General features: G+C 47.5%; 1 long non-coding RNA gene across 1 annotated transcript; it reads right to left on the bottom strand.

The window, feature by feature from the left end:
- Positions 1 to 22,255: 22,255 nt before the first annotated feature.
- On the bottom strand, positions 22,256 to 23,992 carry LOC125515360 (uncharacterized). The gene is made up of 2 exons (XR_007286975.2): positions 23,755 to 23,992; positions 22,256 to 23,099 (listed from the first exon to the last, which is right to left on the bottom strand). It is a non-coding gene; the product is annotated as an uncharacterized LOC125515360 (long non-coding RNA).
- Between the last annotated feature and the right edge of the window lie 351 nt (positions 23,993 to 24,343).

The raw sequence follows: 24,343 nt of genomic DNA, 5'->3' as shown, positions 1-24,343 counted from the left end.
TCTCCCTCTCCAACACCTCCTCCTCCTCCATAGTGCTTGGCGAAGCCCTGACGGAGTACTGCAGCTCCACCATCACCACGCCGTCGTGTTGCTGCTGGAGCCATCTTCCTCAACCTCTCCTTCCCTCTTGCTGGATCAAGAAGAAGGAGACGTCACGCTGACCGTACGTGTGTTGAACGCGGAGGTGCCGTCCGTTCGGTGCTAGGATCTTCGGTGATTTGGATCACGTCGTGTTCGACTACCTCATCCCCGTTCTTTGAACGCTTCCGCTCGCGATCTACAAAGGTATGTAGATGCATCCGATCACTCGTTGCTAGATGAACTCATAGATGGATCTTGGTGAAACCGTAGGAAATTTTTTGTTTTCTGCAACGTTCCCCAACAGTGGCATCATGAGCTAGGTCTATGCGTAGTTCTCTTGCACGAGTAGAACACAATTTGTTGTGGGCGTTGATGTTGTCAACTTTCTTGCCGCTACTAGTCTTATCTTGCTTCAACGGTATTGTGGGATGAAGTGGCCCGGACCAACCTTACACGTACGCTTACGTGAGACTGGTTCCACCGACTAACATGCACAAGTTGCATAAGGTGGCTGGCGGGTGTCTGTCTCTCCTATTTTAGTTGGAGCGGATTCGATGAAAAGGGTCCTTATGAAGGGTAAATAGAAGTTGACAAATCACGTTGTGGTTTTCACGTAGGTAAGAAAACGTTCTTGCTAGAACCCTACTTCAGCCACGTAAAACTTGCAATAACAATTAGAGGACGTCTAACTTGTTTTTGCAGCAAGTGCTTTGTGATATGATATGGCCAAAGTTGTGATGAATGATGAATGATATATATGTGATGTATGAGTTGTTCATGCTATTGTAATAGGAATCACGACTTGCATGTCGATGAGTATGACAACCGGCAGGAGCCATAGGAGTTGTCTATATTTTTTGTATGACCTGCATGTCATTGAGAAACGCCATGTAAATTACTTTACTTTATTGCTAAACGCGTTAGCCATAGTAGTAGAAGTAATAGTTGGCGAGCAACTTCATGGAGACACAATGATGGAGATCATGATGATGAAGATCATGGTGTCAAGCCGGTGACAAGATGATCATGGAGCCCCAAGATGGAGATCAAAGGAGCTATGTGATATTGGCCATATCATGTCACTATTATTATTTGATTGCATTTGATGTTTATCATGTTTTGCATCTTGTTTACTTAGAACGACGGTAGTAAATAAGATGATCCCTCATAATAATTTCAAGAAGTGTTCCCCCTAACTGTGCACCGTTGCGACAGTTCGTTGTTTCAATGCACCACGTGATGATCGGGTGTTTGATTCAAACGTTCACATACAACGGGTGTAAGACAGATTTACACATGCAAACACTTAGGTTGACTTGACGAGCCTAGCATGTGTATAGACATGGCCTCGGAACACAGAAGACCGAAAGGTCGAGCATGAGCCGTATAGAAGATATGATCAACATGAAGATGTTCACCGACGTTGGCTAGTCCGTCTCACGTGATGATCGGACACGGCCTAGTTGAATCGAATCATGTTATACTTAGATGACTAGAAGAGGTATGTCTATCTAAGTGGGAGTTCATTGAATAATTTGATTAGATGAACTTAATTATCATGAACTTAGTCTAAAATCTTTACAATATGTCTTGTAGATCAAATGGCCAACGTAGTCCTCAACTTCAACGCGTTCCTAGAGAAAACCAAGCTGAAAGACGATGGCAGCAACTATACGGACTGGGTCCGGAACCTGAGGATCATCCTCATAGCTGCCAAGAAAGATTATGTCCTACAAGCACCGCTGGGTGACGCACCTGTTCTCCCTGCAGAACAAGACGTTATGAACGCTTGGCAGGCACGTACCGATGACTACTCCCTCGTTCAGTGCGGCATGCTTTACAGCCTAGAGCCGGGGCTCCAAAAGCGTTTTGAGAGACATGGAGCATATGAGATGTTCGAAGAGCTGAAAATGGTTTTCCAAGCTCATGCCCGGGTCGAGAGATATGAAGTCTCCGACAAATTCTTCAGCTGTAAGACGGAGGAAAATAGTTCTGTCAGTGAGCACATACTCACTATGTCTGGGTTACATAACCGCTTGACTCAGCTGGGAGTTAATCTCCCGGATGATGCGGTCATTGACAGAATCCTCCAGTCGCTTCCACCGAGCTACAAGAGCTTTGTGATGAACTTCAATATGCAGGGGATGGAAAAGACCATTCCTGAAGTATTTGCTATGCTGAAATCAGCAGAGGTAGAAGTCAAGAAGGAACATCAAGTGTTGATGGTCAATAAAACCACTAAGTTCAAGAAGGGCAAGGGTAAAAAGAACTCCAAGAAGGACGGCAAGGAAGTTGCCGCGCCTGGCAAGAAAGCTGCCGGGAAGAAGCCAAAGAATGGACCCAAGCCCGATTCTGAGTGCTTTTATTGCAAGGGAAGTGGTCACTGAAAGCGGAACTGCCCCAAATACTTAGTGGACAAGAAGGCCGGCAAAACAAAAGGTATATATGATATACATGTAATTGATGTGTACCTTACTAGTACCCGTAGTAGCTCCTGGGTATTTGATACCGGTGCAGTTGCTCACATTTGTAACTCAAAGCAGGGGCTGCGGAATAAGCGGAGACTGGCAAAGGACGAGGTGACGATGCGCGTCGGGAATGGTTCCAAGGTCAATGTGATCGCCGTCGGCACGCTACCTCTACATTTACCTTCGGGATTAGTTTTAAACCTTAATAATTGTTATTTAGTGCCAGCTTTGAGCATGAACATTGTATCGGGATCTCGTTTAATTCGAGATGGCTACTCATTTAAATCCAAGAATAATGGTTGTTCTATTTATATGAGAGATATGTTTTATGGTCATGCTCCTATGGTGAATGGTTTATTCCTAATGAATCTCGAGCATAGTGCTACACATATTCATAGTGTGAGTACCAAAAGATGTAAAGTTGATAATGATAGTCCCACATACTTGTGGCACTGCCGCCTTGGTCACATAGGTGTCAAACGCATGAAGAAGCTCCATGCGGATGGACTTTTAGAGTCTCTTGATTACGAATCATTTGACACGTGCGAACCATGCCTCATGGGTAAGATGACCAAGACTCCGTTCTCAGGAACAATGGAGCGAGCAACCAACTTATTGGAAATCATACATACTGATGTGTGCGGTCCAATGAGTGTTGAGGCTCGCAGTGGCTATCGTTATGTTCTCACCCTCACTGATGATTTGAGTAGATATGGGTATGTCTACTTAATGAAACACAAGTCTGAAACCTTTGAAAAGTTCAAGGAATTTCAGAGTGAGGTTGAGAATCAACGTGGCAGGAAAATCAAGTTTCTACGATCAGATCGTGGAGGAGAATACTTGAGTCACGAATTTGGCACACACTTAAGAAAATGTGGAATAGTTTCACAACTCACGCCGCCTGGAACACCTCAGCGTAATGGTGTGTCCGAACGTCGTAATCGCACTCTATTAGATATGGTACGATCTATGATGTCTCTTACCGATTTACCGCTATCTTTTTGGGGCTATGCTTTAGAGACTGCCGCATTCACTTTAAATAGGGCTCCGTCGAAATCCGTTGAGACGACACCGTTTGAATTATGGTTTGGGAAGAAACCTAAGCTGTCGTTTCTAAAAGTTTGGGGGTGCGATGCTTATGTCAAGAAACTTCAACCTGAAAAGCTTGAACCCAAGTCGGAAAAATGCGTCTTCATAGGATACCCTAAAGAAACTGTTGGGTATACCTTCTACCTCAGATCCGAAGGCAAGATCTTTGTTGCCAAGAATGGATTCTTTCTAGAGAAAGAGTTTCTCTCGAAAGAAGTAAGTGGGAGGAAAGTAGAACTTGATGAAGTGTTACCTCTTGAACCGGAAAATGGCACAACTCAAGAAAATGTTCCTGAGGTGCCTGCACCAACTAGAGAGGAAGTTATTGATGATGATCAAGATACTTCTGATCAAGCTCCTACTGAAATTCGAAGGTCCACAAGGACACGTTCCGCACCAGAGTGGTACGGCAACCCTGTCTTGGAAATCATGTTGTTGGACAACGGTAAACCTTCGAACTATGAAGAAGCGATGGCGGGCCCGGATTCCGACAAATGGCTAGAAGCCATGAAATCCGAGATAGGATCCATGTATGAAAACGAAGTATGGACTTTGACTGACTTGCCCGTTGAGCGGCGAGCCATAGAAAATAAATGGATCTTTAAGAAGAAGACAGACGCGGATGGTAATGTGACCATCTATAAAGCTCGGCTTGTCGCTAAGGGTTATCGACAAGTTCAAGGAGTTGACTACGATGAGACTTTCTCACCGGTAGCGAAGCTAAAGTCCGTCCGAATCATGTTAGCAATTGCCGCATTCTACGATTATGAGATATGGCAAATGGACGTCAAAACGGCATTCCTTAATGGTTTCCTTAAGGAAGAATTGTATATGATGCAGCCGGAGGGTTTTGTCGATCCTAAGAATGCTAACAAGGTGTGCAAGCTCCAACGCTCGATTTATGGGCTGGTGCAAGCATCTCGGAGTTGGAACATTCGCTTTGATGAGATGATCAAAGCGTTTGGGTTTACGCAGACTTATGGAGAAGCCTGCGTTTACAAGAAAGTGAGTGGGAGCTCTGTAGCATTTCTCATATTATATGTAGATGACATACTTTTGATGGGAAATGATATAGAACTCTTGGACAGCATTAAGGCCTACTTGAATAAGAGTTTTTCAATGAAGGACCTTGGAGAAGCTGCTATATATTAGGCATCAAGATCTACAGAGATAGATCAAGACGCCTCATAGGTCTTTCACAAAGCACATACCTTGATAAGATATTGAAGAAGTTCAATATTGATCAGTCTAAGAAGGGGTTCTTGCCTGTGTTGCAAGGTGTGAAATTGAGCTCAGCTCAATGTCCGACCACGGCAGAAGATATAGAAGAGATGAGTGTCATCCCCTATGCCTCAGCCATAGGTTCTATTATGTATGCCATGCTGTGTACCAGACCTGATGTAAACCTTGCCGTAAGTTTGGTAGGAAGGTACCAAAGTAATCCCGGCAAGGAACACTGGACAGCGGTCAAGAATATCCTGAAGTACCTGAAAAGGACTAAGAAAATGTTTCTCGTTTATGGAGGTGACGAAGAGCTCGTCGTAAAGGGTTACGTCGACGCTAGCTTCGACACAGATCTGGATGACTCTAAGTCACAAACCGGATACGTGTATATTTTGAATGGTGGGGCAGTAAGCTGGTGCAGTTGCAAGCAGAGCGTCATGGCGGGATCTACATGTGAAGCGGAGTACATGGCAGCCTCGGAGGCAGCACATGAAGCAATATGGGTGAAGGAGTTCATCACCGACCTAGGAGTCATACCCAATGCGTCGGGGCCGATCAAGCTCTTCTGTGACAACACTGGAGCTATTGCACTTGCCAAGGAGCCCAGGTTTCACAAGAAGACAAGGCACATCAAGCGTCGCTTCAACTCCATTCGTGAAAATGTTCAAAATGGAGACATAGAGATTTGTAAAGTACACACGGACCTGAATGTAGCAGATCCGTTGACTAAACCTCTCCCTAGAGCAAAACATGATCAACACCAGAATTCCATGGGTGTTCGATTCATCACAATGTAACTAGATTATTGACTCTAGTGCAAGTGGGAGACTGTTGGAAATATGCCCTAGAGGCAATAATAAAAGCATTATTATTATATTTCCTTGTTCATGATAATTGTCTTTATTCATGCTATAATTGTGTTATCCGGAAATCGTAATACATGTGTGAATAACAGACACCAACATGTCCCTAGTAAGCCTCTAGTTGACTAGCTCGTTGATCAACAGATAGTCATGGTTTCCTGACTATGGACATTGGATGTCATTGATAACGAGATCATATCATTAGGAGAATGATGTGATGGACGAGACCCAATCCTAAACATAGCTTAAAGATCGTATAGTTCGTTTGCTAGAGTTTTTCCAATGTCAAAGTATCTTTTCCTTAGACCATGAGATCGTGTAACTCCCGGATACCGTAGGAGTGCTTTGGGTATACCAAACGTCACAACGTAACTGGGTGACTATAAAGGTATACTACGGGTATCTCCGAAAGTGTCTGTTGGGTTGACACGGATCAAGACTGGGATTTGTCACTCCGTATGACGGAGAGGTATCACTGGGCCCACTCGGTAATGCATCATCATAATGAGCTCAAAGTGACCAAGTGTCTGGTCACGGGATCATGCATTACGGTACGAGTAAAGTGACTTGCCGGTAACGAGATTGAACGAGGTATTGGGATACCGACGATCGAATCTCGGGCAAGTAACATATCGATTGACAAAGGGAATTGCATACGGGGTTGCTTGAATCCTCGACATCGTGGTTCATCCGATGAGATCATCGAGGAGCATGTGGGAGCCAACATGGGTATCCAGATCCCGCTGTTGGTTATTGACCGGAGAGTCGTCTCGGTCATGTCTACATGTCTCCCGAACCCGTAGGGTCTACACACTTAAGGTTCGGTGACGCTAGGGTTGTAGGGATATGTATATGCAGTAACCCGAATGTTGTTCGGAGTCCCGGATGAGATCCCGGACGTCACGAGGAGTTCCGGAATGGTCCGGAGGTAAAGAATTATATATGGGAAGTGCTGTTTCGGCCATCGGGACAAGTTTCGGGGTTATCGGTATTGTACCGGGACCACCGGAAGGGTCCCGGGGGTCCACCGGGTGGGGCCACCTGCCCCGGGGGGCCACATGGGCTGTAGGGGGTGCGCCTTGGCCTACATGGGCCAAGGGCACCAGCCCCAAGAGGCCCATGCGCCTAGGGTTCACAAAAGGGAAGAGTCCCACTAGTGGAAGGCACCTCCTAGGTGCCTTGGGGGGAGGGAAACCTCCCTTGGCCGCCGCCCCCTGGGAGGTTGGATCTCCTAGGGCCGGCGCCCTCCCCTAGGCCCTCCTATATATAGTGGGGGAAGGAGGGCTTTTTCATCCACGCCTTTGGTTGCCTCCTTCTCCCTCTCCAACACCTCCTCCTCCTCCATAGTGCTTGGCGAAGCCCTGACGGAGTACTGCAGCTCCACCATCACCACGCCGTCGTGTTGCTGCTGGAGCCATCTTCCTCAACCTCTCCTTCCCTCTTGCTGGATCAAGAAGAAGGAGACGTCACGCTGACCGTACGTGTGTTGAACGTGGAGGTGCCGTCCGTTCGGTGCTAGGATCTTCGGTGATTTGGATCACGTCGTGTTCGACTACCTCATCCCCATTCTTTGAACGCTTCCGCTCGCGATCTACAAAGGTATGTAGATGCATCCGATCACTCGTTGCTAGATGAACTCATAGATGGATCTTGGTGAAACCGTAGGAAATTTTTTGTTTTCTGCAACGTTCCCCAACAACGAGCTATTCTGGTATCAGACGCAATACTTATTCCCATAGCTCCGAACCTCTTTCACCCTCTGTTTCAGGCAATGAACGGTTGCCTACCCGGTTGAAGCTTCTTATTGCTCCTCCTTACCTTACTCCCGATGTCTTTCTTGAATTTCAACTGGAGAGGTGCCTCTATGACACGTTCACTGAGATAGCCCCCAGGTACCTATCTTGTGTTGAGCTTCGTCCTTAATGAGCCTTTCCTCCTTACTCCACCCCTTAAATCTCGGGACGAGATTTCTTGTAGTGGAGGAGATTTGTAACACCCCCAGTGTCATGCTACAATAACCCTCTGTGATTAAAGCTATTCATTTTGCTAAACAATGCTTGATCACCTTTGATTCAAATATCATTTGACATTCCACTTTGTAATAGAATTCAATTTGCAAGTGAGATATGGAGTTGCGCCAAAGTTGCCGCAAAATAGTTCATCATTTAGCCAAAATTCCATAACATTTAATTGTTAAGGAGAACAACATCACCTAAGCGCTAAGATAAACTGTAGCAATTATTACAATGCAATTTCAGCATTTTAAAGTGTTATCTTATTTGCGAAAAATGCAAATGGATTCCTCTGGCTTCCAAACTTTTGTGGCACTGCCAAAAAAAATTGCAAACTATTTAATAGACTAAGTCCTACATTTTTCTCACCTCTTTTGGTTACCCTAAATAGTAATTTTCTATCTCTGTTTTCCTTAATAAAAGAGGAAACAAAAAAAGAAGAAAGAGAAAGGGCCACCCCCCACTGGGCCGACCGGCCCAACTAGCAACTAGGCCACTAGGCCGGCCCGCACCGTCGCCCAACCTACATCCCCCCTCGGTCCACCCCGCAAACCCTAACCCTCCATTCTTCCCACGATCCCCCCACTTCCCCGATCCCATCCCCAACTCCCGATCTAGATCGGGCCGAACCCGGCGCCCCAACGCCAACCGCCGTCGCCGGAGGCGTCCCCGACTCCATGCCGGGCCGCCCCAACACCGAACCTCCTCCCCGTCGCCACCTCGTCACCATTCTCCTCGCCCTCCTCCCGAAGCCCCCTCGCCGCGATGCCTTGGATGCCGTCGTCTCGTCCCAATCTGGCGCCGCCCCACCCCGACGCTGCCCCGTCGCCCGTCGCCGGACCACCTCGTCCTCGTCTCCCCCCACGCCGGCTCCATCGAGCCTCGCCGACGAACACCGGCAGCGTGGGTGAGAACCCCATCCTTCCCCTGGTTTCCTCCCTACGTGCGCGCGCCCCTGTCACTTTACCGCGCCTCCGGTCGCTCCCGTGAAGCCCGCGCCCTCCCCTACTATCCGTGGCCGACGCCTCCTCTGCGTGCTAGCCGCCGTGGCCGCGCTTGGTCGCCGCCAACCCTGCAGACCGCGCCTCGACGCCCTCCCTTCTCGCTAACGCCGGTGAGGACCCCGGTCATCCTCCTCTTCTCCATATCTGCCGCCGCTGCACCTGCGCCTCGTGCCTGTTGCGGCGTGCCCTTGCTGCTTCGCTGCTGCAGCCCCGCGAGTGCTCGCCGTTGCCCGCTACACGCGCCTCCCTGGCACCCGCCCTGCTGCGGCCCCCGCTCTGCTCGGCCTTGCCTCACACCCAGGGCGGATGTGACCTCCTTCGATGATGGCCGCAGCACGCCTCTGCGTGTACGCATGCACAACCATAGGAGAGGCCGGCGTGTGCCACTTACTAGTGGGGCCGCCCCCTGTTAAAACAAAAGAATATGTTAATAATCAAATTAATTAATTAGATAATTAATTAACTTAGTTAATCAACCTAATTACACTAATATGCCTATGACATGTGCCCCATGGGTTAATTAAACTGTTTAAATTAACTCCAATAGAAACAGAGTAAATGACAGCTGGGACCCACCACACTGTTCACATTTGACCAGTCAGCTCTGACTGCTGAGTCAATAGTTGACCTAGCCCACCTGTCAGCCCTCACCTAGCATTTATGCTTTATTTTGATTTATTAATATTGCAGAATATTGTTTAAACTTTGAAAATTCATAAAAATTAATCGGTAACTCGGATAAAAATGTTTTCTACATGAAAGTTGCTCAGAACAACGAGACGAATCCGAACACGCGGTCCGTTTACCTGTCAGATGCCTCTAACTATCTGAACATGGAACTTTCTCCCTCTTTTCCTCTCTCCGGAATCTGCCTAATGCCGGGAATTCATCCTCGGATGTTTATCCCCTCCGTTTGCAACGCGTAGTGCCGAGTTAGTTCACCCCTAGCACCGCGTATTGCCATGTTATGCTTTGTGATGCTACACTTGCTTTATATTTACTATTTCTCCTCCCTCTTCTCTTCGGTAGACCCCATTGCGGCTGCCGATGCTGCTGTGATCGACTACGTCAACGACGACCCCTCCTTGCTAGAGCAACCAGGCAAGCCCCCCCTTCGATCATCCCGATATCGCCCATTCCATTCTCTCATGCTTGCATTAGATTTTGCTACTGTTATTGTTTGCTTCTATTCTGCTGCATAGCCTGTTTATTGTAACCTGCTATTGTTACCTACCTGCTTATCCTAAACTGCTTAGTATAGGTTGGTTAGAGACCCATCAGTGACCCCCCACTTGACCCGACTGCCTCGCTGGATTATCAGAAGACCCGATCAACGGGATCGAAGACCAGGCCCCGACACCTCACGTCACATCACGCCCCTTTGTTGCTCGACTCTACAGAGTTACCATCGAGTGCCGAGGGTGGAACCTCATACATCACTCCTGATGAGATCTCTGTAGAGTAGCTATTCGGTCGTGGTGATCGAGGGTGATTTCCTCCTTAACCACTTCCGATACGACTCTGTCATGCGACACCTCAAGTGTGAACCTCGAGGGTGATTCCTCTTACGTTCACCTTCTAGTGTAATTCATCGGGGGTGATTCCTCGGCTTTTCCCCTTGATGTTTGGACACACGGATACTTGGACCTTACCACTGTTACTTGGAAAGACGGGTCGACCCTGAGGGGTATCCGTGCGAGCTTAATTGCGAGTGATGTGGAGTCGGGTTGACCTGGAAGGTGCCCGCGAGATACTTACGAGGCGTGGCCGGGCATTCTTAGCCCTTGCCGCAAGTACTCGAGACGGGGCAACGGGGTCACATCTTTCGTGAGTCTCTGCTTGTTACCGCGCGTTCCCAATCCACTACGATTTGGATATTTGATCCGAGGGGCCTCTGGCCTGATAGCACTAACCATCATGTGGGCATAGTATGGGCGTTCTGCGTCGTATGCATCAGCCGAAGCTTAATATACGTCAGCGACTGAGCGGCGCGCGCCGGGTTGGACTACGTAAGCACCTGCCTTGTTGAAGGAGGTAGCTAGGTCTGCTCACCGGCCGCCCACACAACATGCAGGAGTTCCCGGGGAGATGGCCCATGACCCCTGGGGGCATAGGTTTAGTCCGGCGTGCTGGCCTCTCTATTAAGCCTAGGTCGGTTGCGGCGTATTGTTTGGCCAAGGCCGGGCATGACCCAGGAGAGTGTGTCCTGCCGGAGTTAATCGAGCGTGGTGGGTAACTTGGTGCACCCCTGCAGGGAAGAAAACATCTATCGATAGCCTGTCCTATGGTAACGGACACTTGGAGTTGTATCCCGATCGATACAACTAGAACTGGATACTTGTGATGAGAACTGGATGGTGATGAGAATTTGGATTGTGATGACACTTGGATAGTATGGCTCTGAGATTGCTTTCTCGCAGGGAGTCAAGAAAGGATCTCTGGCCGAGGTTGATAATACTTCTACTAATTTACTTTATGCTACTCTACTCCCTCCTGTTGCTGCAAGATGGTGGTTTCCATAAGATGCTAGTCTTCGATAGGCTAGGCTTTCCCCTTCTCTTCTGGCATTCTGCAGTTTAGTCCACAGATACAACCCATTTCCTTTGATACAGATGCATACTTAGTTTAGATCTGATGTAAGTCTTGCGAGTACTTTGGATGATTACTCGCGGTTGCTTTGCTACTTCTGTTTCCCCCATACCCGATTGTTGCGACCAGATGACGGATCCCAGGAGCCAGACGACGCCACTGATGACTACTACTACCCGGAGGATGCCTACTACTACGTGAAGACCGCAGACGACTAGGAGTAGTTAGGAGGCTCCCAGGCAGGAGGCCTTGCCTTTTCGATCGTTGTTGCTTTTGTGCTAGCCTTCTTAAGGCAATCTTGTCTAACTTATGTCTGTACTCAGATATTGTTGCTTCCGCTGACTCTTGTGTATTCGAGCTTATGTATTCGAGCCCTCGAGGCCCCTGGCTTGTAATATAAAACTTGTATTATTTTGATTTGTGTCTAGAGTTGTGTTGTGATATATCCCCGTGAGTCCTTGATCTTGATCGTACACATTTGCGTGTATGATTAGTGTACGATTGAATCGAGGGCGTCATAGAAGAGCCTATCTTTTATTTTTGTCTTACACTTTATACAAGAGTCTTGGTGATCTTCACCTTTCCTTTTTACATTTTATCCTTTGGCAAGCACTGTGTGTTGGAACGATCTTGATATATATATATATAGCTAATTGGATGTGGGTTTTCATAAACTATTATTGTTGACATTACCCTTGAGGTAAAAGGTTGGGAGGCAAAACTATAAGCCCATATCTTTCTCTGTGTCCGATTAAAACTTCATACTCATAAGTATTGCGTGAGTGTTAGCAATTGTGAAATACTAAATGATAGTTGAGTATGTGGACTTGCTGAAAAGCTCTTATATTGACTCTTTCCAATGTGGTGATAAATTGCAATTGCTTCAATGACTGAGATTATAGTTTGTTAGTTTTCAATGAAGTTTCTGATTCATACTTGACATTGTGAATAGATTGTTACTCTAGCATAAGAAATCATATGACAATATATATATGTTGCTGTTATAAGAATGATCATGATGCCCTCATGTCCGTATTTTATTTTATCAACACCTCTATCTCTAAACATGTGGACATATTTTTTGATATCGGCTTCCGCTTGAGGACAAGCGAGGTCTAAGCTTGGGGGAGTTGATACGTCCATTTTGCATCATGCTTTGATATCAATATTTATTGCATTATGGGTTGTTATTACACATTATGTCACAATACTTATGCCTATTTTCTCTTATTTTACAAGGTTTGCACGAAGAGGGAGAATGCCGGCAGCTGAAATTCTGGGCTGGAAAGGAGCAAATATTAGAGACCTATTCTGCACAACTCCAAAAGTCCTAAAACTCCATGGAAGTCAGTTTTGGAATATATAAAAAATATTGGGCAAAGAAAGCACCAGAGGGGGCCACCTACCATCCACGAGGGTGGGGGCGCCCCCCTGTCTCATGGGCCCCCTGGCAGGCCTCCGGTGCCCATCTTTTGCTATATGAAGTCTTTCGCCCTGGAAAAAAATAAGGAGGAAGCTTTCAGGACAAAGCGCCGCCGTCTCGAGGCGGAACCAATCTAGGGCTCCGGCGGAGCTGTTCTACCGGGGAAACAACCCTCCGGGAGGGGGAAATCATCACCATCGTCATCACCATCGATCCTCTCATCGGGAGGGGGTCAATCTACATCAACATCTTCACCAGCACCATCTCATCTCAAACCCTAGTTCATCTCTTGTATCCAATCTTTGTCTCAAAACCTCAGATTGGTACCTGTGGGTTGCTAGTACTGTTGATTACTCCTTGTAGTTGATGCTAGTTGGTTTATTTGGTGGAAGATCATATGTTCAGATCCTTTATGCATATTAATACCCCTATGAACATGAATATGATTTGTGAGTAGTTACGTTTGTTCTTGAGGATATGGGAGAAGTCTTGCTATAAGTAGTCATGTGAATTTGGTATTCGTTCGATATTTTGATGAGATGTATGTTGTCTCTCCTCTAGTGGTGTCATGTGAACGTCGACTACATGACACTTCACCACTATTTGGGCCTAGGGGAAGGCATTGGGAAGTAATAAGTAGATTATGGGTTGCTAGAGTGACAGAAGCTTAAACCCTAGTTTATGCGTTGCTTCGTAAGGGGCTGATTTGGATCCATATGTTTCATTCTATGGTTAGGTTTACCTTAATACTTTATTTGTAGTTGCGGATGCTTGCAAGAGGGGTTAATCATAAGTGGGATGCTTGTACAAGGAAGGGCAGTAACCAAGCACCGGTCCACCCACATATCAAATTATCAAAGTAACGAACGTGAATCATATGAGCGTGATGAAAACTAGCTTAACGATAATTCCCATGTGTCCTCGGGAGCGCTTTCCTTTATATAAGAGTTTGTCCAGGCTTGTCCTTTGCTACAAAAAGGATTGGGCCACCTTGCTGCACCTTGTTTACTTTTGTTACTTGTTACCCGTTACAAATTACCTTATCACAAAACTATCTGTTACCGATAATTTCAGTGCTTGCAGAGAATACCTTACTGAAAATCGCTTGTCATTTCCTTCTGCTCCTCGTTGGGTTCGACACTCTTACTTATCAAAAGGACTATGATAGATCCCCTATACTTGTGGGTCATTAGGGTGCCCCAAGCCCAATCCGAATTGGGAGGGGGGCCGACCCCCCTTTCCTTCTCTCCCTGTCCCTCTTCCTTCTTCTCCTACTCCAACTAGGGAAGGGGGAAACCTACTCCTACTGGGAGTAGGACTCCCCCCTTGGGCGCGCCATGAGAGGGCCGGCCCTCCCCTCCTCCACTCCTTTATATACGGGGGAGGGGCACCCCATAGACACACAAGTTGATTGTTTAGCCGTGTGCGGTGCCCCCCTCCACAGATTTCCACCTCGGTCATATCGTTGTTGAGCTTAGGCAAAGCCCTGCATCGGTAACTTCATCATCACCGTCATCAAACCGTCGTGCTGATGAAGCTCTCACTCGACACTCAGCTAGATCTAGAGTTTGTGGGACGTCACCGAGCTAAACGTGTGCAAATCACGGAGGTGCCGTACCTTTGGTGCTAGGATCGGTCAGATCGTGAAGAGGTACGACTACATCAACCGCGTTGTCATAACGCTTCCGCTTACGGTCTACGAGGGTACATGGACAACACTCTCCCCTCTCGTTGCTATGCATCACCTAGGTGGATCTTGCGTGTGCGTAGGAATTTTTTTGAAATTACTGCGTTCGCTAACAGAGGAAGTACCCAATCTTTAGTTTGTGAGCCACCACAAAGCCATCCCACCCTTGGTCAAAGGTGAGTCTCACATTAACATCCCAAAGCTTCACCTTTCAGCTGCCGCGGGTAGTCATGCTGAGGGTGGTCTCTGATGGGATGGCGCCCGTGTGTTCACTGAAGGCCTCAGGGATCAGAAGTAACCCCAACTTAGGTGCAAAAATCACCTTGCAAAAGTGGGTTGGACATGCATTCTCAAGGAAGTGCCCAATGCTATTAGCCGACCTTCCCCAATGCTCCTTGGAGGCATTGACCTGTACCACAACCTTACCCTTGGATCAGCTGGGCAGAGTATTATCAACAATGACCAACTTACATATAGACCACTATAATGATGAAGGTTAGGCTCAACACACCATTGAACACAACATAAATTAAACTACAGTGTGTAGCACCATAAAACCCATCCTCACACGAATAGACACCCCAACACATGTCACCTTGGTGAATGTCAGCCCTCAAGACGTTCTAATAAAATCGTTCTTCTCCCCAAACCAAATTATCCATCCCTAATCAAACTTAGCCTATCTGAACCAACCCTTAATCGATGATCAAATTGATGACGACCCTCCGCTGGTATGGTCTGAATGCAATTCCATAGTTCAAAAATGCCTAAAGTTGCAATCGATCTAAAAAACCTAACCCCTAAATCAAAACTACACAACCGAGAAGCGATTCGATGTACTTACAACATTTTTTGTAGTTGGCTTGAGTGCTTCCGGAGGTGTAGATGGAGCCGATGGTGACAAAGAAAACCCCGGTGGGAATGGCAACATCCTTGCTCTCGGTGGGGCAGATGTTTCCAATGTTGTCGTGGCATCCCAAGTACTTGTCACCACAAACTAAGTGTCGGGCGCCACCCTAATGCAGATTGAGAGAGATGAGGCCAACATCCTTTCCAGCTTACCAGTGACTAGGCCTCCTTGCTCACAGCGGCAAGCTAGTGGTCATGGTTGCTGTCAATGTCAAAATCGGTGGATCTCGGGTAGGGGGTCCCGAACTGTGCGTCTAGGCCGGATGGTAACAGGAGGGAACACGATGTTTTACCCAGGTTCGGGCCCTCTTGATGGAGGTAAAACCCTACGTCCTGCTTGATTAATATTGATGATATGGGTAGTACAAGAGTAGATCTACCACGAGATCAAGGAGGCTAAACCCTAGAAGCTAGCCTATGGTATGATTGTTGTATATATTGTATATCTATCGACTAGCCTGGCCTCGGTTTATATAATGCACCGGAGGCCTAGGACAACAAGAGTCCTAGCCGAATACGCCGGTGGGGAGAAGTCCTTGTCTTGATCGCCAAGTCTTGTGGAATCTTCCTTGTATGCGGTAGCCGTCCGAACTGGCCCATGAGTATACGGCCACGGGGGTCCTCGGCCCAATCTAATAGATCGGGAGACGACGTGGTGAGTACCCCCTAGTCCAGGACACCGTCAGTAGCCCCCTGAACCGGTCTTCAAGTTAGGGACGCTCCTCGATTCTTCTGAACTGTTCTTCATCTTCGGTTGCCGGTCTTGAAAACTGGTTCAACAAATCTTCTTTATCTTCGATCTTGAGGATCGCCAAAATGCATTCGATGAGTTTACACGTCGGGTATCCGAGGAGCCCCTTTAAGTTTCCGGCCTTTATCAATGCCTTGTTTATTTTTATGCCACACCTCGGGTTTGAAGTTGTTCCCGGGAGGCAGGGTCCTCTTGCGTCCGAGCTCCAACGCCGGACTGCATTCGAGGTATCTTTTGCAGCTGAGCACCAACGCCGGACCGCTTCCCAGCTCTAGCGCCGGAATGTATCCGAGCTCCAACGCCGGACTATGTATCCGAGCTCCAACGCCGGACTGTATATCCGAGCTCCAACGCCGAAATATATCCGATCTCCAATGCCGGAATATATCCGAGCTCCAACGCCGGACTGTGTCCAGGCTCCAATGCCGGACTATATCCGAGGTGTCATATCACCTTGGTTCAAAAAAGTTGAAGGAGTTTAGCCGAGCTTAATGCCGGAAATGCCCTCTATGGAGCCATCCACTAGCGCGCGAGCTTTATGCCGGACTGCTTCCGAGGTGGTGCACCACCCCGACTATGGGCCGATTTTTTGTCAATATTTTTTATTGGTGCAATTTATTCTCTGCCGAGATATATAGCCAGTAGCCCTCAAGGTGTGTATCGGTCTAAAACCCGAGATGCACATGAAGGATGACATAAGACCGCTGATCCGAGTAGCCGCTGAGACTCAGGTTGATTTGCAAAATCGGCCTGAGGATCAAGTCCTAGCTCGGCAGAATACTTCGGGACACAAAAGCGGCGTGCTCAGTCCTCAAGACTCAGGTTGGGTGCGGCCGAACAACCTGAGGATCAAAATCTCCTCGGAAACTATATTGCACATAAAATTTTCTGCATTGGACAAGCAATGCAGTAGCCCCCGAGACAATGGTCGGGTGGCAACACCAGATCAGGGGATCGATGTGCCCCTTTAATATTTGTAAATAATAAGCCCGAAGCCTAGTAGCCCCCGAGCCTTAATGCGGGCACGGGTGGACGAATTAAGGATCAATATCCATAGTAAAATCACAAATTATGTGTAATGACTCTATGTATCCAAGTACTTTACGTCATTAATGCTCGAATCCGCATTGTACAAAACTTTGTTGACCGACCATCGGCTTCCACCTCCTTGGCCATTAGCTGAGGAGTGTTTGTCCTACTTTATAAAGCCTTTATGAGGGCAAGGATTTACGACAAACAAGGCAATCTGGTCATACGGTTTTATAAACAAAGGTACGCAGAGAGATATGTTATATTTACTGTTTAACATAAGAAATGTCCTCCAAAGAAAATGGTCCCGCTATTGGTTTCTTCCTTTGGGTTGTCATGCTAAGCATGATCATTAAACCTCAGCTCTAATGTAAGAGCAAAACATCGAGGATTTAGTTTGGGAGGCCAGTTAATAGCCCCCGATAGTGTTCGGCGATAGCCGAGGTCAAGCCGTAAACACTTTGGCCATTGTTATGAATGGCCCATCATTTAACATAGTCATCGGATCGCTGACCAGTTTACGCTTATTGTGAAAGTCAGTTTTCGGCTTTCTCCACTGAGGTGCTTAACCATGTGAGCTGGAAGCACAATCGCAGTGGTTCTCCCTTTGCACACCTAGCCGAACAGAATGGAACGTAGGAAGCAAGTGCAGGAGCCGGGCAACCCAACTATTGACCGGAGACACAATTCGAAACCGATGCATATATAGCAATATCTGAGAATGTTTTTGCCGAATCCCTAAAGGTGTCCGGCGTTGCCCTGCGAGACTAATGCTGGAAAAGCACAAATAGTTTAAAAGTGCCAAAAAGCTTGGAAAACCAAGAAACGTCAGTAAAAACATGACGTCCAAACAAGATCAAGTGTTCGGTGCCAATCCAAAAATTGGTCTTAGAAAAAAAGAAGTGCTTCTGTCGTGCTTTAACATGATACGTCCTATATCAAGACTTCGAGCGGGTCAGCCTACGGCTTCAACCTCCTATCCCGAGGGCGGAGTACTTCTCATTAGGCCAGTTTAGCAAACTAAACTCTAGCGGCTTTGAGAGAGAAATTAGGCTCTCCGGCTAGTGACCGCACACTCATGTCGAAAAAAGGAGTGATAAATAATAATAATAAAACTTTGCAACGACGAAGAAGAAGAACACTTATTATAAAACGGCTCAAATAAACTTAAGAGCCCCCAAGTGACTTGGGTAGAAGAATGATTGCATGTACCGAAGTACTTATATCATATCTATGTTCAACCGAACTTTAAACGCGTCTTAACCGACCGTCAGCTTCTCCCTCTTCAGTCAAGGACCAAAAAGTGTTATGTACTCCATCGGTCGAGAATATCGACGGTGTTTCCAATAACCAGGCAATCAGGCCATAAGGCTGTAACAGACAAAGCGCGCTCAGGGAACTTATGCTATATTACCGTGAAGTGTAAGAAGCATCTTTGAAGAAAATAGTACCCCCACCGATACCTTTCTTCGGTGCTCATTGTTATTATGAGACTTGTGCAATAGATTTTTTGTACTCATGAGTTCCGTTGTGTGCCGACCATCATTGAATAACTATAAGAGCGCTAGCTTTCGGCTTCACCCAGTCTGAGGTCCGGCTCGGGTGACCCGATCGTGACAATCGCAGAGGTGCTCCCTTTACTCCCTAGCCGAACAATCGGGAACGTAGGGGTAAACACAGGAGCGAGGCAACCCAGCTTGCAAATCGCTTAAGTCAATGTGGTGCATATTGTGGCGTAATACACGAACAAGGAACGAAGCCGTACAAGTATAATCATATGCAACAGGAAAAGCTTCATAAAGGAAGCCCCCAAGTAAATGGGGTATTTGAATTTGTGCGTCACAAACAAAGTTTGGACAAGGAAAAAATTTTACAAGCAACTTTTTTCCAAAAAAGTATAATGCTTGGTCGAGCCGAACACAAGTTAAAAATTTAAAACTTTGAGCATGAAGGCAACTTAGCTGGTTAATGTGTTCGGTATTGATGACGCGGTCCCGAGGGGGGCTTCGTCAACACTTCATTACCCCAAGCCGGTCCCGAGGTGGCGGAGCAAAGAGCTCGGCACTTCGAAGTGGTGACATAGCACGGTCAATGCAGGCCGGCAGAGTGATGCCGAAGTCCCCGGCATGGGGTAATGAAGTGTTGACGAAGCCCCCCGTCCAGCCGAGGTGACGCCAAAGGATATAGTCGGGCTGGATCATTTTCCTGTGCCACATAAAATAGTGCAAACCGGAGATAATAGTAATAATGATAATTAAAAAAATCGTTGCATAATAAATAATTTATGCAAAGTGAGTAATAAAAGAAATATGGCCTGGCGCCGAAGTCAAGTCGATGCAGGGCGTTGGCGTGATGCGGTAAAGGCGTGGCAAAGCCTGAATTCGCAGGTCGGTCCGAGCTCCGAGTGCGGCGTTCGCCGGACTATGTACGGAAACTGACCGAACCACCATGCGACTGTCGTTAATGCAGCCACCATTTGATAGACCTGTGTATATATGACGGATAAACCAGAGTAATAATTCCTTGGGAAAAATGAACCCAAACAAGCAAAAAATACTGGGATTAATAGCACCTGGTTTATTTGTTGTAGCAATCCGAAGGAAGGTGATTCCTAAAATTGGGACCCGCTCCACACACCCATTGCCTGATGGGCGATAAAACGACGGCATGGCAATGCTGGTAAAGGTTGACTCGCTGAGGCAAAGCCCTCGGCCCAGCTAACGTGACGGAGCTGGTCGGCTAGTGATGCCGAAGTGTCCGGAGTAGGTTGATGAAGAGATGGCGAAGCCCCCGGTCCAGCCGAGATGTCGAAGCCTCAATGTCAGCCGATGAGTCGAAGTAGGTCGGCGTGATGGACACCAGCTTGAAGAAGAAATAGTGCGGCCCTATCGATGCAGGTCGTGACGTGATCGATGCCGGCTTGATGAAGCGACCGTGCGGCGATGCCGGTATGCCCGCTCCGTGTAATCCGTGGGGCGGCGATGTTGGTGATGATTTATCCTTCGCGATGCCGGGCTATTGTTCGGCTTGCCGAGATGATGATCCGAAGAAATTGAGCTTGGCTCAATAAAGTGACATCGTGTCTAGCGCCGTGAGCAGCCGTAGAGCAACGTTATCAGGCTGGTTTGACACCAACGTGATGGTGAAGATCATATTGAAAAAGACTTCAAAATTAGCGGGACGCGTTTGGGAACAAAACACAATATCCCATACAAAACTTCCTTCAAAAAGGATGTCCGAAATCCCGTTCATAAAAAAGATGAATTCGGGTCGGATTCGTTCTCGCGCAGAAAACAGATCCAAAAAGTGATGCACTACTCGGAAGGTTCCCGGAGTTTGGACAGCCGGATCGAGCTGAAATTTTGAGAGGTGGTAGATATAGGAATTGCGCAGCCGATCAACGGTTGGATCTTCCAAAGGACGTCCGAGCTAGAAGCTGGACACCACGCCCTAAACTCATCCAAATTCCCATCCAGATTTGACAGGGCTCCGGTATATCGTGGATTGCCAGAGATTCCTCCATCGGAAGTCGATGAAATTTTTCAGGGTTGTTATAGACCCAATTCCGCACAATTCCACCAAAGCGATCGTTAAAGCGATACTTGAGGAGGTGGTGGCGACAGATACGAGTTTGCTGTCAAAAAAACAGCACGGTCGCTTGAGGGCAATGTTGACGTTGAGCCCCCGAGCTCCATAGATAATTCCTCCGTGATCTTGATAGAGATCGGAGTTGATGTTTGATGAAGGCCCTCGTCCGAACATGGTGATCCGAACACGGGGCGCAATTCTTGGTCGAACCAAGGTGACCAGTCGAACTGGTGACGAAGACGCCGAAGTCGCAGTTGATCTGCAGGCGAGCCATCGATCCTTTTGTCGATCACACAGCGGAACTCTCAATGAAAGCACCAATGTCGGTGTCAAAACCGGCGGATCTCGGGTAGGGGGTTCCGAACTATGCGTCTAGGCCGGATGGTAACAGGAGGTAGGGAACACGATGTTTTACCCAGGTTCGGGCCCTCTTGATGGAGGTAAAACCCTACGTCCTGCTTGATTAATATTGATGTATGGGTAGTACAAGAGTAGATCTACCACGAGATCAAGGAGGCTAAACCCTAGAAGCTAGCCTATGGTATGATTGTTGTATATATTGTATATCTATCGACTAGCCTGGCCTCGGTTTATATAATGCACCGGAGGCCTAGGATAACAAGAGTCCTAGCCGAATACGCCGGTGGGGAAAAGTCCTTGTCTTGATCGCCAAGTCTTGTGGAATCTTCCTTGTATGCGGTAGCCGTCCGAACTGGCCCATGAGTATACGGCCACGGGGGTCCTCGGCCCAATCTAATAGATCGGGAGACGACGTGGTGAGTACCCCCTAGTCCAGGACACCGTCAGTTGCCATCGATGACAGGCTAAGGAGAGTATGTAGGTTCGGTGGCAGAACATCATCGACCATCGGTGGGAACGAGCATTCGGTGAGAGATGGGTGTGAATGGTGGTTTGGGCGGTGAGGGTGAGCTGGAGGAGTGGTAAGCAATAAATGATGATCTCGTCTTGGCTCCTTGCTTCCCGAGGCGAGGCATACATGCATTTTTCCTCATTTCTTTCCGAGCCAAGGCATGCAAACATGCCCTTATGCACCGACTTCGCTCTGCATATGCGCTAGTTGTGTACGGGTCATGTCTGTCTTACCTAGGTAGCCGTAAAGGGCAACGTGTGGCATCTAGATGGGAATGCAGATGTAGCATACCAAGTCGGCCCCTCTCCGGCTTGTGATCATCTTGTCCAGTATTTAGAGAAGGTGTGTCGACTGCAGAACATCCACAAGGCTCCTCGTGGTCCCTCTTCTTTTCACCCTCACTGTCCTGTCAGCAAACCATGGACTTCTCTTCGTAATCTTTTGATACAAATGCTTTCTCAATAAGTGGTGACATGGGTAGTAGGGGCTTATGGGAGTGCTTCCCATCCCATGAAAATTCACTTCGTACGGATCAAGACAGAATAAAGAGGAAAGTAACCTGTCTGATGGTACTGAAATCCGCCAGTAGCCTTGATAAGGTGGAGAGCGCGACCGGATGTTCCAAATGGGATCACAAACAAGGATTTTACTCAGGTACGGGCGCTCATGGTCGAGGTAAAACCCTGCTCTTGCTTTGCTTTGATTGATTGAGGAAAAAACACCTCGTATGAAGGGGTTACAATATGAGTGGATTATTGCTACCGAGGTGACAACAATGGGTCAGATGATCTAGAGCTACCCCCAACCTTGCCTTATATAGAAGGATCAGGTCTAGGGTTACATTTTTCCAATTGATCTAGAGCTTCGATCGGTTGAGGGGTTCTTGGCTTGCCGCTAAGACGAGGAACATCTGAAAGGCGGACTCCCTGCAGAACCGAGGGCTCTCGTTGCTATCATGTTGGGCCATAAGGCCTTCCCATTGACGGTCTTCCCAGCATCTATGGCAACCCAATGTAGTACACGGTCAGTAGCCCCTGAACTTGTCTGAATTTTCCTATGTTTCCTCTCGAACTGCTCCAAGGAAGAAATACTGGCGGGATCCTCCCAAATAAAATGAGTGGATTAGTCTGCCTTTTGGTTGTCCGGTTTCAGCCAGTCCGTGTTTCTCCTACTCTTTATAGTCGAGCTAGCGTTTAAAGCATTGTAGCCCGTCCCCCTATTTCTTTTAGCCCCACTGGAATACCGACCTCATGGTCACACGAACAACGGGACCCTCCGGGATTAATGCCAGCCTTTGCAGAACTGACGACGTTGGATTTTGGTCATCGGACCCAACAACATATCCAACCGGACCACGTTCACAACTGTCTGATTGTCGGGATGAAGGGGTCATGGCTATTCACCACTCACGTCCCATCATTATCCTCGTCAAAATAGGCAACCAACTATCCTCGATTCAGTGCCTTGCGGTGATAATGGTGCCTAGATTCATCGAAGAACGAACCAAGAACCTGAAACCGCACAGAAACATGCAAATAATGAAACCTATCATAGTGAGAACATGAAAAAAAACCTCATCCATCAAAGAAGAAGCCTTGGTGCCTTGCTCGCTTCCAGACAATTGGCCTCCGCTCGATCTACTACATGGTTAGAACAAGCATGCGAAAAAACAACTAGACGATCTAAAGGAAAAAACCAAAACAGATAAAAACATGCCATCCCCTGCAAAAAAAAGAATGGCATGCATTGCAACGGTAAGACAGTCTGAGGCATTTCCATATGTTGCTTCACAAGACAGGGATTAAATCATATCCTACGAAATGAAACTGACGCGTCGTCAAGAGGCAAACCAATCCAGCTCGACATTTAGAATGGCAATACGGTCTCAGAGAAAGAAATAATTATTTCACTCACAATGCGATTCAAACAAAGAGGACTACGATAGAACATGAAATATACAAGAAAACTTGGGAAGCAAGCAAAAAGAGCAAGACCAGAGGGATAAACAAGCAACGAGGCGGCTCACCTCAAGCGGCAATATAAGCACCCAACAATGACAAGAAGAAGCTCGTAAGACTTGAGCCACACCCGCTAAGCCTTAGATACCAACAAGAACAAAGGCCACACCAAACGTTAAACAAGGCAAGGAAGGAGTTCAAAGAGAACCTCTAGCGAAGCGAAGCTATGGACGGGCGGTGTCATCGAACAGTAGGGAGCAGCTCAAAGAGAACCTCTAGCGGAGCAAAGCAATAAACGGGCGGCGTCGTCGGACAACAGAGAGGCGCTCGAAGAGGACCTCTAGCGGAGCAAAGCGTGGGATGGATGGCATCAAACCGCAAGCAAAAGCAAAACAACAAGAAGAAAAGCAAATGAAGAGGGGGGGAGGGGGGGTGGTGGTGGTCAAAGACAACGATGACAGATAGTCAACCAAACCGAAATAACCCACCATACAAGTTGGCCACATGGGTACGGGCCTGCTAATGAGACGCATGAAGGATACAACAACCTTATACCGACCAAGCACAAAAGGGTGGAACAAGAACGGCCACACACGGCCACGAGCCGGATAGGCACGATCGAAGTCGAGCACAGAGAAGCACCCAAGCAACCATCAGACCAGCCACTATCGGGACCCACAAAGTAGACAACACCCTTATACTGACCGGCTAGAGAAGGACAGAGCGACCACAACTCCACCGTGCCACTAACTAAGAGCATCTCTAGCCACGCCCCCAGAAAAACCTTCTCAAACGTT

This window comes from Triticum urartu, chromosome 1A, assembly GCF_056163025.1.
Source record: "Triticum urartu cultivar PI428250 chromosome 1A, HENAU_Tu73, whole genome shotgun sequence".
Classification (NCBI taxonomy): Eukaryota; Viridiplantae; Streptophyta; class Magnoliopsida; order Poales; family Poaceae; genus Triticum; species Triticum urartu.
This window is presented reverse-complemented; position numbering and strand designations above follow the sequence as displayed.